The following is a 7,023-nucleotide window of genomic DNA, read 5'->3' on the forward strand; positions in this document are numbered from 1 at the left end:
AAGAGTTCGGTGTACTGGGTGTTCAGACACATTGTACTCTGGCCAGATTAAAATCTGATGTTAGTTCCGCCACAGTCCGCCTCCTGTACTGTTTTACCCAGCTTACGACGTCCGACATCTGTAATGAGTTGTGGCCGCCTAACTCCAAGACGTCTGGACGCGGTTCCTCCTTGTTCTCGCCACATACTGAAGAAACTCACCACAGCGCCTCTCGAACACCAGAACATCCGAAATGTTCGTGGCAAGCCTCGTGGCCATCACAGTCTGCCCCCAGTCAAACTCAGATAGACAGCGCGCCTCCCCCATTCTACACACCAACAGCACGCTCTCAGAACCATGCATGTATCTGACTAGTAGTCATTCCTCGACAGGTGACGCTGCTATTGCCTGGACGAGTTTATATCGATAGTCAGTTGTTGGTCATCATGTTCTGCCTGATCAGCGCATAATTTCATACCAAACTCCAACCAATGACCTTTTCTAATCTGTTTTCGTTAACCGTAGTATGCCCAACATCCTCGTAATCTGCAGATGAACAAATCGAAACTTTTTCCAGTGCCAAGTATCTATGATGTATATATCCAGAATGAAGCGACGAATGACGATTTGTATGAAGGCTGGGATTCGAACCTTGGTCTCCGCTCACTTACTAGATCACTAAACACTACACTACCCTGGCACAGTGACTTCCTATTGGATAGCCTCTGTAATGCTCTTCGAGCTTAGGAAGTATATCAACTGGGCTGAGGCGTGAAGAGGAATTTGGATTGTGGAGGGAGGCTTGTGAGGGTAGTCCAGTCCGTACAGTTGCACAAAACCCCTGTGCCAGGGTAGTGTAGTGGTTAGCACATCTGCCTAGTGAGCAGGGGATCCTGGTTCGAATCCTGACCTTGGTACAAATTTTCATTTCTCGCTTCAGTTTCCATATATGCATCCTAGATGCTTGAGACTTGAAGCCACCCTCGGACTTGGAGCCACATGGTTTCATTTGATTAAAGCACCTGTGCCTGAGTTTCAGGCAGGATCCCCCATTTCCTTCCAAGTTGAGGTGCTATTCCAGTATAGTTGGAGAGCCTCTGCAATGCTATTCGAGTTTAGGGGGAATACCAAGTGAGCTGAGGCATAAATGGGAATTTTATGTAATTGAGGCTGTGCTAGTGTAGTGCGTGTAGTTGTGCAAAGCTACTGTGCCAAGATAGTTTAGTGGTTACCATTTCTGCTTAGTGAACAGGAGACCCCGATTCGAATCGCGGCCTCGGTGCAGATTTTCATTCCTCTCTTCAGTCTGCATATGTACATCATAGATGTTTGAGACTTCAAAAGGTCTCTGGAACCATATATAGTTTATCTGATTAAATCTTCTTCTGATACCTCTGCTAGTATCACCGCTATCATTACTTGTTCTACACCGAAAGTTAGATTGTTGTGCACAGAAACTGTGATGTAGTTCAAATAGAAGGAAAGTCATCAATCAGTGGCGATTCAATCTATACTTTATTTCACGTCAGGATTTCAGCTGCAGTATAACTATCACGAGTCCATATGAACTATATCATATAGACTTAAGTGGACTGTAAATGCACATGTTACTACACGAAATTAGCCAACGGCCTTGTCGAATGCTGACTCCACTTCTCGTCAGGTCACCGAAGTTAGACACTATCGAGCAGGGCTAGTACTCTGATAGCTGACCTTCCAGTCTACCGAGCGCTGTTGGCAAGCGGGGTACACTCAGCCCTTGTGAGGCCAATTGAGGAGTTACTTGACTGAGAAGTAGCGGCTCCAGTCACGAAAATCCATAACGAGTGAGAGAGCGGCGTGAAGACCACGAAACCCAGTTACGACAGTGGTTGAGGATGACACGGCTGTCGGTCGGTACCTCTTCGGACTTTTTTTTTACTTAACGAAATTAATGTGCACATACCTCAATTTAAAATGAACTAAGCTATGTACACACTAAAGTCGTTTAATAACATGCGCATTTACATGTTTGTTGAGTCTACATAACACACTACACATGCACTGATGATAGCTATGCTGTACCTGAATTCTAGACATGAAATAAATTACAAACTGAATCGCGACTGATTGCTGACTTCCCCTATTTGGTTTAAAAATGTTCAAATGTGTGTGAAATCCTATGGGACCTAACTGCTCAGGTCATCAGTCCCTAAGCTTACACACTACTTAACCTAAATTATCCTAAGGACAAACACACACACCCATGCCCGAGGGAGGACTCGAACCTCCGCCGGGACCAGCTGCACAGTCCATGACTGCACCGCCACAGACCACTCGGCTAATCCTGCGCGGCTATTTGGTTTATGAAAATGTGTTTTGCGACTTTTAATTTGCATATATACAGATATTTGTAAGATATATTTTTTAATTTTGATACAAATAAATTTTTCGTGTGTTGTGAGGTATTCGAAATATGGGATATTAATTGACACAGAGTTACCCCTAATATGAAGACATGGCCGAGCGGTTCTAGGCGCCTCAGTCCGAAACCGTGAGGCTGCTACGGTCGCAAGTTCGAATCCTGCCTCGGGCATGGATGTGTGTGATGTCTTTAGGTTAGTTAGGTCTAAGTAGTTCTAAGTCCAGGAGACCTCAGATGTTAAGTCCCATAGTAATTTCCTGGCAGATTAAAACTGTGTGCCCGACCGAGACTCGAACTCGGGACCTTTGCCTTTCGCGGGCAAGTGCTCTACCATCTGAGCTACCGAAGCACGACTCACGTCCGGTACTCACAGCTTTACTTCTGCCAGTACCTCGTCTCCTACATTCCAAACTTTACAGAAGCTCTCCTGCGAACCTTGCAGAACTAGCACTCCTGAAAGAAAGGATATTGCGGAGTTCTTCACCTCAAAAACCATATGATATCTACAGTCACGAATTCAGGCTGTTTTAAATAGCGAAGTAGAATAAATTATTGATGACTAAAGTGTCTCTTACATGTATCTATTGTACACTACTGGCCATTAAAATTGCTACACCAAGAAGAAGAGAGATCTGGAGAATGTGCTGGTCAGGGCAGCAGTCGAACATTTTCTGTATCCAGAAAGGCCCGTACAGGACCTGCAACAAGCGGTCGTGCATTATCCTGCTGAAATTTAGGGTTTCGGAAGGATCGAATGAAGGGTAGAGCCACGGGTCGTAACACATCTGAAATGCAGAGTCCACTGTTCAAAGTGCCGTCAATGCGTACAAGAGGTGACCGAGACGTGTAACCAATGGAACCCATACCATCACGCCTGGTGACACGCTAGTATGGCGAAGGCAAATACACGCTTCCCATGTGCGTTCACCGCGATGTCGCCAAACACGGATTCGACCATCATGATGCTGTAAACAGAACCTGGATTCATCCGAAAAAATGACGTTTTGCCATTCGTTCACCCAGGTTCGTCGTTGTGTACACCATCGCAGGCGCTCCTGTCTGTGATGCAGCGTCAAGGGTAACCGCAGCCACGGTCTCCGAGCTGATAGTCCATGCTGCTGCAAACGTCGTCGAACTGTTCGTGCAGATGGTTGTTGTCTTGCAAGCGTCCCCATCTGTTGACTCAGGGATCCGATTATTGCACGATCGGATATCTTTCTGGCTTCCTCAGTAATAACAGAAGCTAACATTGCGTCACTGAAATGCAATGCGTGTGAACATCAGCGACAGAGTACCTCATCAGCCAGAACCTCTTGCCATAAAAAGCGTAATGTTAACGACACCGGCGCAGGCCCCTGGTCTCTGCTCGCGGCGTCGAAAACCCACGGCTCCGACCGTTTCGGAGCGGAGCGGAGGCCGCAGACACAGCAGTCGGCGGAATAACAGTGTTCACACCACTATTGTCCGGCCACATAAAGCGGCCGAGATGGAGCCATAAATCCGGGAGCGCTCCCTCCATTTCGGCAGCCGAACAGCGGCGTAATGGCGGCGCCCGAGCGGGATTAGACGTGTGATTTATTTTATTGGAGCGCTGCTTTTTAATTGGCCGCCAGTAATCGGGACCGACGGCGTCTGCGTCCTGGGCCGTTCCTTATCTTTAAGGCCGCGATCTCGGCACCGCGTGCCCCCACTGTCATTCCTTTTACCGCCGATCGACGATACAGAGGAACGGCCTTTCGGTCAGGCCGTTGGCAGGGGTGTATACTGCAGTGAAAGTTCCCACGCGAATTACATTATGCAAAATTTTCTTGTCTACGAGAGACGTTCAATAAGTAAAGCAACACATTTTTTCTATTAGCCAGTTTCAGTTGAAACCATGCGGGAATTTTTGTGAGACGTGGTGGAGTATATTCGCTTCCGCCCCTACATTTCCATGAAATTTCGATAGGTGGAGGCTCTACACACAGGCTCGAAAATAGCGTCTGTCTTTCTTTCTTTCTTTTGCTACTGCCTTTATCCCGCGTTGTGCGCAGGGTCGGCAGGGTTAAGTAGGGAATCGGCATGGTTAATTTTAAGGGGTGGCTGGATGCCCTTCCTGCCGCCACCCCATACCCGCCGGGACAGAAGTAGTGTACCCCAGCTGTCTGCGTCTAGCGTAAATCGTGAAATGGTATGAGTGTGTTTCAAATGTCTGCGAGTCGTGTAACTGACGCGGGACGTGGGGACCAGCCCGGTATTCACCTAGTAGGATGTGGAAAACCGCCTAAAAGCCACACCCAGGCTGGCTGGCACACCGGCCGTCGTCGTTAATCCGCCAGGCGGATTCGATCCGGGGCCGGCGCGCCTACCCGAGTCCAGGAAGCATCGCGTTAGCGCTCTCCGCTACCCTGGTGGGTTGCAAAATAGCATCTGTAATGGAGGCATATTCCAAACAGAGAACTGTCATTGATTTTATTTTATTTTATTTTATTTATTTATTTATTTTTTTTTTTTGACAATCGCAGATATTCATAGGCACTTGCAGAATATCTGCGAAGATCTGTGAGTCAACAAAAACACGGGGAGTCGTTGGGTGAGACGTGTGGTGTGTCATCATCGCAAAGCTGTCCAGTCTCCCGCCTGCCGGTCGGCCGCACACATCTGCGACTCCTGCAGTGATGGAACGTGCGGACACTTTCTTTCAGCGTCTTCGTCGCCAGAAAAATGCAGACGAACTTCTCGTTCACCATGACAATGCAAGGCGCCATACAAGTCTGAGCACGCGCGAGGAGCTCAGAAAACTTCGTTGGACTGTCCTTTTACGGCACGGATCTAGCACCTTCTGACTTCCATCTGTTTGGTCCGATGAAGGATGCACTCCGCGGTAAGCGGTGCATGGAGATGATGGGCTGACGGGGAGATTACTGTTGCGCAAGAGGCTGGTTTCTACGCCGACCAGTAGCGTGATACCATGCGGGCATACAAGCCTTCCCAGTGAGGTGGCGTAAGGTCATCGCAGAGAGCGGGGATTATGTTGAAAAATTGGGTTTTGCAGCCAAAAGAGTGCGGAATAATATGGTGTATAGAAATGCTGAACAAAACCGATGTGGCCGGCCGCTGGTGGCCGAGCGGTTCTGGCGCTACAGTCTGGAACCGCGCGACCGCTCCGGTCGCAGGTTCGAATCCTGCCTCGGGCATGGATGTGTGTGTTGTCCTTAGATTAGTTAGGTTTAAGTAGTTCTAAGTTCTAGGGGAATTATGACCTCAGCAGTTGAGTCCCATAGTGCTCAGAGCCATTTGAACCATTTGAACCAAAACCGATGTGATTTCGGCAAAAAAATAGTTGCATCACTTATTGAACACCCCTCGTAGATTTGCCTCCATACTCCACAAGTCACCTCAGTCGCGGCCGCAGAGTCTAGCCAGTAAGCAGTTTCTGTTGAAATGTGCTTCTGCATGGAAGTGAAATGTAACTGTGTACGTCACTGTGTTGACTGCAACTCTCCGTCTTTAGGCCACAAGTGGCCCATCAGCACCATCCGACGGCCGTATCATCCTCAGCTGAGGATGCCGATAGGGCCGGCGGGAGTAGCCGAGCGATTCCGGGCGCTACAGTCTGGAACCGCGCGACCACTACGGTCGCAGGTTCGAATCCTGCCTCGGGCATGGCTGTGTGTGGTGTCCTTAGGTTAGTTAGGTTTAAGTAGTTCTAAGTTCTAGGGGATTTATGACCACAGCAGTTGAGTCCCATAGTGCTCAGAGCCATTAGAACCATTCGAATCCCGTCTGGCATAAATTTTCAACTTGCCCCATTGATTGGCAAATAATTAGGTTCAAAGTTGATTTTTATAAATTCCAGTACCGACAACAAGTTCCGGTACTGTACCAACGCAGCTTCGACAGTTTACAATTACAGTAGAGATTGCTGCTTGGTCCTCGCATGTTCTGACTTTGCCCGCACCCTTTGAGGCTGTTGCCTTTTCTATGTTTGCCCGAGGCCATCTAACATAAAAAAAAAACGCCCAGTCCACGCCACACAACCCCTGCTACCTGTGTAGCCGCCTGCTGTGTGTAGTGGACTGCTGACCTATGCAGCGGAACCCGAAACCCCACCACCCTATGGCGCAAGTCGAGGGATCTGCAGCCCACACGGTCGCAGAACCCTCTCAGCTTCTGATTCAGACCCTCCACTCGGTTCTGTACCAAAGGTCCGCAGTCAGTCCTGTCGACGATGCTGCAGATGGCGAGCTCTGCTTTCATCCCACTAGCGACACTGGCAGTCTTCACCAAATCAGATAGTCGCCGGAAGCCAGATAGGACTTCCTGAGATCGATAGCGACACACGTTATTGGTGCCGACATGAGCGACCGCCTGCAGATGGGTGCACTCTGTACCCTTCATGGCATCCGGAAGGACCTTTTTCACATCTGGAATGACTCCCCCGGTATGTACACGGAGTGCACATTGGTTTTCGTCCCCTCCCTTGCAGGCATATCCCTAAGGGGCCCCATTACGCGCCTGACGTTGGAGCTCCCAACCACCATTAAGGCCGGCCTGAGTGGCCGGGCGCTTCTAGGTGCTACAGTCTAAAACCGCGCTACCGCTACGGTCGCCGGTTCGAATCCTGCCTCGGGCATGGGTGTGTGTGACGTCCTCAGGTT

At 49.1% G+C, this 7,023-nt stretch overlaps 1 non-coding gene across 1 annotated transcript; it reads left to right on the plus strand.

The window, feature by feature from the left end:
- Nucleotides 1–824: 824 nt before the first annotated feature.
- On the plus strand, nt 825–896 carry Trnat-agu (transfer RNA threonine (anticodon AGU)). Its single transcript has one exon. It is a non-coding gene; the product is annotated as a tRNA-Thr (tRNA).
- Nucleotides 897–7,023: the final 6,127 nt, after the last annotated feature.

Source organism: Schistocerca nitens, chromosome 7 (assembly GCF_023898315.1).
Source record: "Schistocerca nitens isolate TAMUIC-IGC-003100 chromosome 7, iqSchNite1.1, whole genome shotgun sequence".
NCBI classification, from domain to species: domain Eukaryota; kingdom Metazoa; phylum Arthropoda; class Insecta; order Orthoptera; family Acrididae; genus Schistocerca; species Schistocerca nitens.